General features: G+C 36.8%; 1 pseudogene across 1 annotated transcript in view; it reads right to left on the reverse strand.

The window, feature by feature from the left end:
* Window positions 1-11100, reverse strand: part of LOC145789002 (diphthine--ammonia ligase-like) — a 34601-nt pseudogene extending 23501 nt beyond the window's left edge. The window contains exons 1-5 of the transcript XR_014341493.1: window positions 11002-11100; window positions 10798-10869; window positions 7263-7342; window positions 7150-7160; window positions 6034-6227 (exon numbers count right to left, since the gene is read on the reverse strand). The product of XR_014341493.1 is annotated as a diphthine--ammonia ligase-like (transcript). The remainder of the gene's footprint in view (window positions 1-6033; window positions 6228-7149; window positions 7161-7262; window positions 7343-10797; window positions 10870-11001) is intronic.
* Window positions 11101-11651: the final 551 nt, after the last annotated feature.

Consider the following 11651-nt stretch of genomic DNA (forward strand, 5'->3'; position numbering starts at 1 on the left):
ATAGATAATTTGTTGAATTTTAATTATAGATAACCTGTTGAATGTGAAATCTTTTGCTATAGATAATTTGTTGTTGAATTTGTTGAATGTGTTTAATTATAGATAATTTGTTGAATTTTAATTATAGATAATCTGTTCAATGTGAAATCTTAAATTTTAAATTAGGTTTAGGGTTAGGGTTTATATTTGTGAAATCTGTTTAGAAATCTGTTGAATGTGAATGTTGAATGGTTTATATTTATCTTAAATCTGTTTATGATTGTGAAATCTGTTGAATGTGAAATCAGATTTGTATTGAATGTGAAATCAGATTTCTGTTGAATGTGAAATCTGTTGAATGTTGCATCTGTTTAGCAAAATTTAAATATTATGTTTGAAATAAGAAAATGAGGGTTATGGTTTTCTATTGAATGTGAAATCAGAAATGAGGGTTTTGGTTTTGAATTAGGGTTTTGAATTGATGAATGTGAAATCATTTTTCAATTAACGGTTTTAAATTGTGAAATCAGAAATGAGGGTTATGGTTTCAGAAATTAGGGGTTAAGAAATTTATGATAAGTTAAAATTTTTAAATAATGTTATATAATTTTTTTTAGGAACAAATAATTTTTACGTAATGAATAGATAATTATCTATAATAATAATAATTACATAAGAAAGAGAAACGTTAATTTGGCTGTAAAAATTATTATTAATTAGGTGATGTGGAGTAGTAATAACTTAAAATTAATAAAGTAACAAAAATAATTTTGTTCTAACTTTCAATTTTTTAAGTAAGAATAAGAAATTGAAAAGTAAGGAACAAAATTTGTGATAAGAAATTGCTATGGAAGTTTTCTCATCATTTTGGCCAGGAACAAAATATATATATATATATATTTTGGAGATAGGGATATGGCAAAATAGAAAAGTCAGATAATTGAATTTTATGTCGGTGTAGGCCTGCTTAATATTTTCTATGGGTGACCCTTTAAGTAGTACACTAAAATTTTATTAACAAATTAAAAATCTAACTACTTAGAATGTTGACCCAAAAATAAAAAATGAAAGAAAACTTTAAAATATGCCATTGATGCCACATGCCCCTACGATAAGAAAAATTGGTTTGGCTAAATTTATACACTAAATTCAAATGTAATCGTGGTTAAATATAAAAAAAATATAGTTTACTTGAATTTCTTGCCCCATTTACGGTTGAATTTCATTTTCGAGTTTTTCCTCCTTAAAATTCATGACATTCCCTTTTATAAATTTGATATAAATAATTGACTTTTTAGAAGTGATCTACAAAAAATTGATATAAACATTAGAGGTCGAATAATTTGATCCACAAAAAATTAGAAGTCAAAACATTACTTTTTACCTCTTTGCCAAAAGAGGCCTTCCAAGTCGTCATGGAAAATGCTATTATGAAAACATTTGATATAAAAAAAAAAAAAAAAACAAATTTGTTTAGGAATTATGTTTGAAAAAATTAAAATATTTGATTTATAAAATGAGTCATTCTCGATAATTTTTACCCACTTGAATTATCCAATTGACTTATTCTCTATGCGCCTGCATTATGTTTATTCAATTAAGTTATAACTTTTTATGATAGTCGGATGTCTGAATCAGTTTACGTATTTATCAACTAATCTTACAATTCACACCAAACGTCCATTCCACGTAGATCCGACAAATCTCAATTAATGAAACATACTGAGAGTTCAACTTGAGATCTGAAAGGAGCATACCTAATTTCTAACACATAATGAGAGCTCTTTAATATTAATGAAACTCAAGTTTGACTCGCTTCAGGTCGATAATTTTTTTGTTATGTTATTTCCCTAAGTTATTTCCTACGTTATTTCGGATGAGGTTATTTCCCTAAGTTAGGGAATAATGTCATAGGAAATAACCTATCAAATAACTTTGTCATGAAGGTCCCTATTGGCAGAGGGAATAATGTCAATAAAAGTAACTTCTCTTTAATTGTCCACAAATCTCACTAATTTGACCACCAGTTATAAAAAATGACGTAAACAATGTTTGAAATTAAAATTAATTACAAGTCATACAAAATCAGTCGAGTTATTTGAACTCAATGAAAAAAATAATAATTTCATAGAAAAAGTTACACTATGATTTAAGATTTTTGTATGACTTGTCCAATTTTGTCCAATCGCTCTGAATAAATATAATACTTCATACAAATTATAGTATAAAATTATATGAATAGAAAAATAAAAGAAGAATCTTCGTAATGTCTTCATATTCAAAATTATTGATATATCTGTCTAGGTTACAAATCACGCTTTTAAGGAAATTTTATTTATACAAAAATTTTGAAGTAATTATTTTTTTAAAGTAAATCTGATTAAGAAAATTTGATTTATACATAACCATGCTGTGGTTAAGTAATTCTTTCTATCTTCAGAAAACGTGGTTGCAAACCACGGTTTTACTGTTGACCCGTGGATAATAATCACTTCTAAGCAAAATGTAAAAATTCAACAAAGAATTCAAAATCAGCACTCATTCTTGTTTGTCACAGACACTCACAAACAACTTCTGTGGAAAGCAGGGAGTGCTAATCAACGACGAAAGTGTAATGGTTACTTAGATCAGATACAGGCTATTAACCAAGAAGCCATCGATTGGGTCCACAAGATGAATCCTGAGGACTGGGCCCTTGCATATGACGGTGGATATCGCTGGGGGGTATTGACCAGTAATGATGCAGAGTGCTTCAACAGCGTCTTGAAAGGTGCAAGGAACTTACCTATTTCAGCTATGGTTGAATTCACATTTCGACGACTCGTCAAATATTTTGACGAGATGGGAGCCCAAGCTGAAACAGATGTACGCAATGACTTCCAATACCCTAGAGAGATGCAAAGAACTATGGAGGAGGGTATCGCAAGGGGAAATACTTTCAAGTTGATATCGTATGACAGGTTAGTTTGTAATGTGAAAAAATTGTTATTATTATGTTGTTAAGTTAATTACATCTAAAACATGAACTTGATTAGTTTGTTTCAATATTATCTTATAGGCCCCGCCGTGTATTTGAGGTGCAAACATCTTTTCGCCGTGGACGTGGTCGCAATAGACAGATTGTGCGGATGAATCAACCCACGTGCAGTTGTGGGAAATATGAGATAAGACACTATCCATATTCTCATATGCTCGCTGTAATGTCTGAATGCGGTGACAATCCATTCCAGTGCGTTGATCCAGTATATAGGCTTCCTGTATACATGAGGGTTTGGGAAACTAAATTCAACCCAATACCGCATGAAGATTATTGGGATGATCCGCAGTGGACCTTAATGCCTAATGACCTTCGTCTGCGAGAAGTAAAACGGGTCGTACATCTATGGCTCGTATTCCGAATGAGATGGATATATCAGACAGGCGTTTGACAGCTCGTTGCAGTGAGTGCCACCAGACAGGTGATGATAGGCGAACATGTCCGGCGCGACTTGGTCGATGAAGACTATGTAATACTTACATGTTGTAATATATCATTTTGAAATTCTTCACTTGTAATAGATCATTTAATTATGTATTTTTAAATTCTTTATTTGTAAACGGGGTCATACATTTGAAGTGTATTACAAAATGTGTACTTGAGTCAAAAATGTGTAATGCAAAATTGAAAATGTGTACAATTTATTCAAACTTTCATAATTTATTGAAAATGTGTACTAGTTTTTCACGGAGTACTTGATTCGAAATGTGTATTACAATATTCTATACTTAATCACGTAATTCTTCTACCATTTCAAAATTTCATATTTTTGAATAAATTAAATATCGAATGCTGCAATCATTGTTCACACAATTACAAAATTTTATATGTATTTTGCAAAATTTATAATTTATTCAAACTTTTAGCATTACAAAATAAATATTTCAATTTTGTCAAATATGCCATAAATGTAATCATTAATTTCGAATTGCTTCCGTGTAAGTGGCACATAAATTTGTCTTTTTCTCGAACACATAACATTTACTTCATTGTATTTTATATCGTTCAGTACAAAATCAATAATTACAGTTTTCTCTGTTATTATGTTACGATTAAATGAGCTTTTGATATGGATCAATAATTTCAGTTGTACAGGCTTCATGACACATGTACCTGAGGAGGTTCCATTGTTCAGACAGGCACATCGGGCTGACAGTATGTGGGACCGTCCGGTATGCAATAACGTTTGTTGCACTTTACGGCTACAATTAAAATACATTGCATTTTGTTGTATATTTCGGGATAATGTTATTATTTGAACTGGTAATTCTGTTGTGCAGGATGAGGCACGCACCGTGTTGACATGCCGTCGGGCAGATTCTGGATTGTGGGAGCATCCGTTGGACCATAGAGTCTTGCAGTATCTATTACGCGTGGGATTCTATGGTGTGTATCGTATCGGGCACATTCGACTGGACCACGCACTCATCACCGCTCTCGTTGAGAGGTGGCGCACAGAGACTCATACATTCCATTTCCCGATCGGGGAGGCCACCGTCACGTTACAGGACGTATCCGTCCTATATGGTCTTCGGATTGATGGCCGAGCAGTTACTGGAGTTGACTCTTCTCTCGCGACGGGGCAGTGGATAGCCCTATGTGCTGAGCTATTGGGAGTAGCACCTACACCAGCAGATTTACAGCCAGGTAGAGTAAGGCTGAGGTGGCTGGCCGAGCACTTTGCTCATCTTCCAGATCATGCTCCAGATGAGTCGGTACAGCAGCATACCCGAGCATATATTCTGTGGCTTATTGGGGGGGTACTTCTCCCTGATAAGTCACAGAACCTGGTCAAGCTGATGTACTTGCCATTGCTGAGAGACATTGAGGAGATTGGGCAGTACAGCTGGGGTAGCGCGGCTCTGGCATGGTTGTATAGGATGCTATGTCGAGCAGCTCAGGTGGGTACGAGGGAGATTGGAGGACCACTTGTGTTGCTACAGGTTAGTAACAATTTTATTACATGTCAATTCATATTTATAGCCATTTATCAGTATTGTAATTGTGTTCAAACTATTGCAGATTTGGGCATGGGAGAGATTGATTCGTATTGCCCCGTCTAGGCGGCAACCGGTTGGTCCTGCTGAGCTTCCTATGGGTGAGGGGGACATGCAGTTGCCCACCGGACCGCGAGGTAGCCGGTGGAGGGTTGACATGGGCCACGAGGTCATCTCGACCCGCGTAGTGGTAGTTTATAGAGACCAGCTGGACCGGATGATCGAGGGCGAGGTATGAACTTTTTTGATTGCGTTTTAGTTGTCTTCTTCATTGTATATGTTTTGAGTTCACGAGCAAAATTTAAATTATTTGTCGTCATTGTAGTTTATCTGGCAGCCTTACGCTGGGGTCCTCGATACGCTCCCAGACTACTGCCGACTGGGTCAGGAGATATGGATGGCGAGAATGCCACTTATTTGTTTTGACGTGGTTGAGTGGCATTTCCCCCATCGTGTCCTCCTACAGTTTGGTCGAGTGCAGTCCGTGCCGGATCGGTTCGACACTGAGTGGCAGTTGCACGTCACTGATAGGCGTGGCCGAGCTGGCACTGACTAGCGTCTGTTTTATATGCGATATATACAGTTGTGGGATGCCCGCCGGGACAGTAGTGTATAGGCTGACTACAGCGATGAGGTGATCCCCTCTTCCGATCCTTACATGTTGTGGTATCGGCAACATACACACCTACTAGTCGGGAATCCGAGCCACGTGTCTGAGTCTGGATATCAAGGAGTTGGCCCTTATCTTGAGGCATTGGTGAGTATCATATTATGTGTCAGATAATTATTAAAATCATACTTGATTTACTTTCAGTGAACTGTAGCCTAATAATACGTCTGAATGTTTGTTCAGGTGGCTGGAGCTGGGAGGTTGTTTCACTTGGCTGAGGACGCCCATTTGAGACGTGATGCATAGCATGCCTTGGAGGCCGTTGCAGAGATCCGGGAGTTATTGTACCAGGCATTCCAGCTTGCCCATCGGGGAGATCGTTTGCATTTCGGCCACTACGGTGTACACACTTCAGCAGCTGCTCCAGACACATCAGCGCCATCCACGTCAGCGCCTTCCACTTCAACGCCTGCCACATCAGCTCCTTCGACACTGCCTTCGACCCCACCACATACTACCCCATACATATCTACAGATCCCTCGACGTACTTCTCACGCAGCATACTAGCACACCTTATGTGCCTGACCCTGATTGGACACCGCCCTGATACATGCATGACGTTGTTACCCCACCCACCCAGTTACCACCACCAGACAGTTCGACCGCGACCATGAGTACACATGATGCAGTTCTCACTGACATCTTCCACGTTGACGCTGAGGGCCATATTGAGCCCCCCCCCAGAGCGCGCGGGAGAGGCCGAGGTTTTGGTCGTGGCGGACGTCGCGGCAGAGGTCAGGGTGCGGGCAGAGGCAGAGGTCGAGCTCCAGCTGCAGATCCTGATACAGTTGCACCAGATGATGGAGTTTCACAGCTCACAGCAGTATCCGATCTTCCGCCACAGCCAGGATCAAGGCCAGCACATGCAGTAGAGGGGGAGTATTATGAAATGCATGGATTTAAAATTGCTTGTATGTCAACAGGGTGGTTTTGCTAAGGCCTATATGTTTGTTGGCCCAACTTGCAGCAGGCATGCCATTGAAAATTTTCTTTAAACATTGGATCTAGTTTTGACCAAAGAGTAAACCTTCAAACAAAAGTTACTTTTTTTAAAAGAATGACCCATTTTCTACACAATTCCTTAACATAGAGGATCATTTGACTTCTATATACTCTTAAATTGTACACAAGGCAAATTACTTTGATTGTTCAACTTCCTTCAAACCGCTCACATGACATTATCAAACAAATACATCTTTTGCATAATGTTTTAAAAAACCCAGCCGGGACAGTACTCTACCACATTTTTATACAAAGGAATTACAAGGAAGAAATTATGTTCAATAACATTTTCCTTTTTTCCAAATGGTGTAGTTGTCCAAAGCAACAACTAAGTTTCAGAGTTTAAATTACCAAGCTTTAAGAAGAAGTTTCAAAGTTAATACAATACTTATCCAACATATGCTGGTTGACAAAGTAGCAAAAGCAAAGAACTTCTATGGGCCAATATACAACAGAAAGTTACCATCCATGATACTAGAAGTATGATAACTTTATCGGTCATGTAAAGAGCAAAGATTGTAGTTTCCCCTAAATAAGATAATTGGTTTAATCAAAGCTTCCCACTAAAGGACTTGCCTTGTGGATCCTTGTATTCGCCTTCGGAATAATGGCACTCCCATGCATCTTGCATAGCTGACAACAATCTGGTGCCCAACCTGAACAAAAAGTTCAAAATTGCGAAGCAAATAATAAGCAGAAAAATAAGTGAAAAATAGATAATTACAGGTTCTCCCTTGAAATAAAAATTGCTTTCTTTGAATGCCAAACACTCACTTGCAGCAACCAAACAACAATTATATTTGCACAAACATGCACATACACAAGCATACCCACGCACATAACACATTCAGACACCTACTTGGCGCAATCAAATTTAACATCTAAAGAAACAAAAATCATTTGGAAGTAATCGTCGTCAAAGCTATTTCATCTGCAGTTTAGTTCCCCTCAGCAGCAGCAATTCCAACAAGCAAACTGTCAATAAGAATTTACTTTTGCTTCTTATAGCAAGTACTAAGTAGTGAAAATCGGAAGCAGATTAAAATTTTTGAAGATCATTGGCTTCTTTTTTTGATAAATAAAAGCAACTTCATAAGAGCATCATCAAGCTGATGCAAAAGAACACGAAAGGAAAACCCCAATTTGGGGAAACCCCCTAACCATCCAACCAATTAAATCATCCAAAAAATGTAAAAAGCCAAAGTGTAATAACCCGACCCTCTCATATGCTTTAATTCCCTCGATATATGTGTGATTACATGTGTGACTATATGCTTGATGTGAAATTCTATGTTTAAATATGTGAATTACATGTTTATATACATGTATCTGTCGGTTATGAGAAAATTTGTTGAAATTACGACCTTTGGACTGAAAATTGAAAGCTTTAAAACCGAAATTGACTTTACCGTTATGATTAGCATGATTTTTAGAACATAATATGAAATTTTGTAAAAATTTGATTCGTAATAAATTAATTCGATTTAATTAGACTAAACCCTTGGTTAGGCTTGGCTTAGGCTCAAATAAGTTTAACTCTTGGTTTAGTATAGATAGAGATGAGCCTTATATGAGACTTGACTCAACAAAAACATAAAAATATCTCCTGGAGAGTTTCTAGAGGGAGAAAGAAGAGAAAAGAGAGAAAGGGAAATTCAACATAGGAGCTCAGAGCCTTAGAAATGCATTTGGAAAGCTTGAATTTGTTGGATTTTTGGACTACACAAATAGAGCCCAGAACCACACGTGTGAGGCTCACAGCCGCACGTGCAGAAAACAAGGGAAGCAACTCGAACATTCTGAAATAAAAGCACGTGTGGGCCGCACGTGTAGCACATCTTTCCGCACGTGCGGTGGGATTCTTCCGCACATGTGGGGAACAAGGAGAAAAACTGCATCGTTTTGTAAATCTTTTCAACCCTCTGAATCTATTAATGTGTATGTTTAAGCCCTCTGAAATGCTTCAAGATAAATAGAAATTGAATGAAACGGAAGAATGATTAAAGAGAAGTAGCTAAGAAAAGATGAATTGCTGATCAAGTTGTGTGTGTGCCATGTGTAGGTCACTCGCCGGAAGGGACCGTTGCACGACCAAATCACTGTGAGTAATAGTAGTGTAACGATATGCTATGATTTATGTATTTCTGATCGTGACTGGCATACATTATATAACTTGTGTTTTGATTGGAATGATTGAGCATTGGATTACAATGGCATACGAAATGGACTCGAGGTCATTCTATTTCTGTTATGTATGATGGGCCCGAGGCCGTTATGTCTGATATGGATTGTTTATGACTAATGGCCCTAAGGCCGAGGGAGATGGAGACATGCCGATGTTCCATCTACCCTATAATATTCGGAACAGCTGTTGATATGTTGGGCCTAAGGCTGTTCCGTATTATGTTAGGCCCAAGGCCGTTCCGTCTTATGTGGGCATGGATAAGACATGTATATGTTGTATATTTATTCTTCAAGACATATGCTCATTCATATGAACCTCTTTATATTATTATTACTCATTGAGCCTTACTCACTCCGTATTTATATATATATTTGTAGGTGATTAGCTCGGAGGCCAGCCCTAGGCCAGCTTCAGGAAACCTTTGATGGACCTGTTTTGTTAAGCCTCCAAAGTTGGAGCCTTTTGTCTTTTGAGGAGTCCCTTTGATGTTACATTTTGTTAAGTCTTTTGGTGACTTTTGTTGGATACATTGTCAATATGTAACGTGTGTTTGGTTTGCTTTTGAGAGAGTGATTTTCAAAAAAAAAAAAATTGAGGAGAGAGTTTAGAAATTTTTTTGGTTTGTTTAGTTGTATATTTTGAAAGTAGTTTTGGAGTTTGGGATGATTTGATCTTTTGTTGTAATTGAATAGATGTGTGTGAGAGAAAAAGTGATTGAGAATGAGAGAAGAAAGAGAAAAAATGATTGAGTGATTGATGTGTAAGAGAGAGAAAGTGATTTTGAAATTTTTTTGAGAAAAACCACAAACCAAACAAAATTTTGGAAAAAAAATTTCAAAAACAACTCTCCCAAAAGTAAACCAAACAAACCCGTAATTTTTGGGCTGCTAACTTTTTGTATATACCTACATGACTCATACTTGTATGTATGGACTATGTATGTGAACTCTCTATATATGATATGATGTTTTAAAATCCTGCCATTTAAGCACTGCTCAATGGACGTTCTGTCATTTTATTCGCTTCCGCTCAGGCGCCATTATGATAAATTCTTTGTAATTTGTCTGAGGCCGTAAGTAATCAAGAGGTTACTAGCCGGTCATGAACCAAACTTTTAGGGGCGGGTTTGGGTTGTGACACAAACACATCCGGATCCACTTTCCCTTCAACCCAACTATACAAAACTGTTAACAACCGATTCTCTAACCAAGAGGCAAGATGATGCACCCCTTGAAACGTTCAGCGATTCTACTCCAACCAAACCAACAACATTAAACATAACAGCGGTGCCAAAGCCCAAACTTTCTACCGTCATTTCCCAACCCGAGCCCCCCTCCAACTTCAAAGCACCTCCATGACCCCCCTCAGCTGAACCCAACCATTTATGTTTAGCTATCAATCAAGTTTACTAATAGTATGTAAAAAAAGAAAAGAAAATTGGATCCTTCTTGACTTTCACATTCATATTTATGATGCTAACATAATTAAAGCCAAATTATTTTTTTGTTTATTAACCCAATTTCTTTGAACTTTTTTACAGCCAATAGTTGCCAATGTTCAAATCAACACTCATAATATGAATTCTAACTCGAATGGCCATGGACATCTCTGGTCTAAAAACACTAAAACAATATCCAGATGTTTATATAGACAAATACATAACTGTGTCTCAAAAAAATAAAAATAAAAATAAAGTATTACCTAATGTTGAATTTGCAAATTCAAGTCACCCAATACCTGGCATCAGCTGTTAGTTAATGTTACAATTAACCAGAATCATGATATATAATCAACAAAAGACAAGAAGAAATCCCTAATTCCTGGTAGTTAGTTGATGATGTATTTGTTCGATTATATCTATAGACAAGCCTTATATAAACGTGAATCCGCACAATTAAATCAACAGAGTTTACACTCGCTGCTCACCGTTTGGTACATGTAGCTATCAAGCTCATCCACAGAATCATCGATGGGTAACAAATTCGCCAATGCGACAATCTGAATTGCAAATAACACAAAAGTTAGATTGCTAGATATATATATATACATAGAGAGAGAGAGAGGGAGAGAGATTGTGAAGTGTAGAAAATATATATATATATATATAAATGAAGTGAGAGAGTGAGAGACCTCGTGGCCATATTCAATGCATTTCATCATGGCATAGCAGCTGTCCTTGCCCCTGCTGACCAATCCCACAACCTTCATCTCTCCCACTGGGTGCAAGGTCGGCCTGAGTTTTACAAGGCTCAAGGCGAACTCTTATGAGGGGGCCCTTCTACATATTTACCACACACAAAAAAAAAAAAGGTTCATGTAATATGGTAAATAAAAAAACTAAAAATATATAATGCTAGTATCCACAAATAGCTTACTTGTATATATAAAACTAAAATTTACTTACATATATTAAGATAGGAAGAAATCATTACAAGAAATCAAAATGACAAAAATCTAGTCATGTTGCTATATAGTTTAGCAAAATCCAGTTTACAATAAAATATCACTTAAACATTACTCTTCTTGCATTTTTAGCTGCAAACTTACTAATTAAGCTTGTATAATCTAATTCAGCTACCATATTCTTTTCAATGGATAACAAAGCTAATCCATTCAATCTTTCTTGCGACACGGCTGACCAAAGGTAATATTTGATTAACTTCAACTTTGAAAAGCTTCGTTCTCTCGAGGCAACTGTAACCAGTATGGTCAACAAAATTCTATAAATAATCCATGCATTTGGGAAACAACAATCCATTACTTTAAAATAATTTACCACT

This window comes from Camellia sinensis, chromosome 10 (assembly GCF_055761805.1).
Source record: "Camellia sinensis isolate YWXY chromosome 10, ASM5576180v1, whole genome shotgun sequence".
Lineage (NCBI taxonomy): Eukaryota > Viridiplantae > Streptophyta > Magnoliopsida > Ericales > Theaceae > Camellia > Camellia sinensis.